The sequence below is a fragment of the Eimeria mitis genome, genomic scaffold, assembly GCF_000499745.2.
Source record: "Eimeria mitis Houghton genomic scaffold, Emh_scaff762, whole genome shotgun sequence".
NCBI classification, from domain to species: domain Eukaryota; phylum Apicomplexa; class Conoidasida; order Eucoccidiorida; family Eimeriidae; genus Eimeria; species Eimeria mitis.
Window position 1 is genome coordinate 4,970 of NW_013575582.1, and position 276 is coordinate 5,245.

The window sequence follows — 276 nt, forward strand, 5'->3', positions numbered from 1 at the left end:
CTAAACCCCCTAAACCCCCTAAACCCTAAAACCCCTAAACCCTACACCCCCAAAACTCTAAACCACCAAAACCCTAAACACCCTCAACCCCCCAAAACCCTAAACCGTAAACCCTAAACCCTAAACCCTAAACCCTAAACCCTAAACCCTGATGGTTCTTACTAATAGAAACCCCTTTCCCTCCTCATTAACAAAAACCGCAGCAACATATGTTTGGCCCCCCTGAACACCACAAACCCTAAACCCTAAACCCTAAACCCTAAACCCTAAACCCTA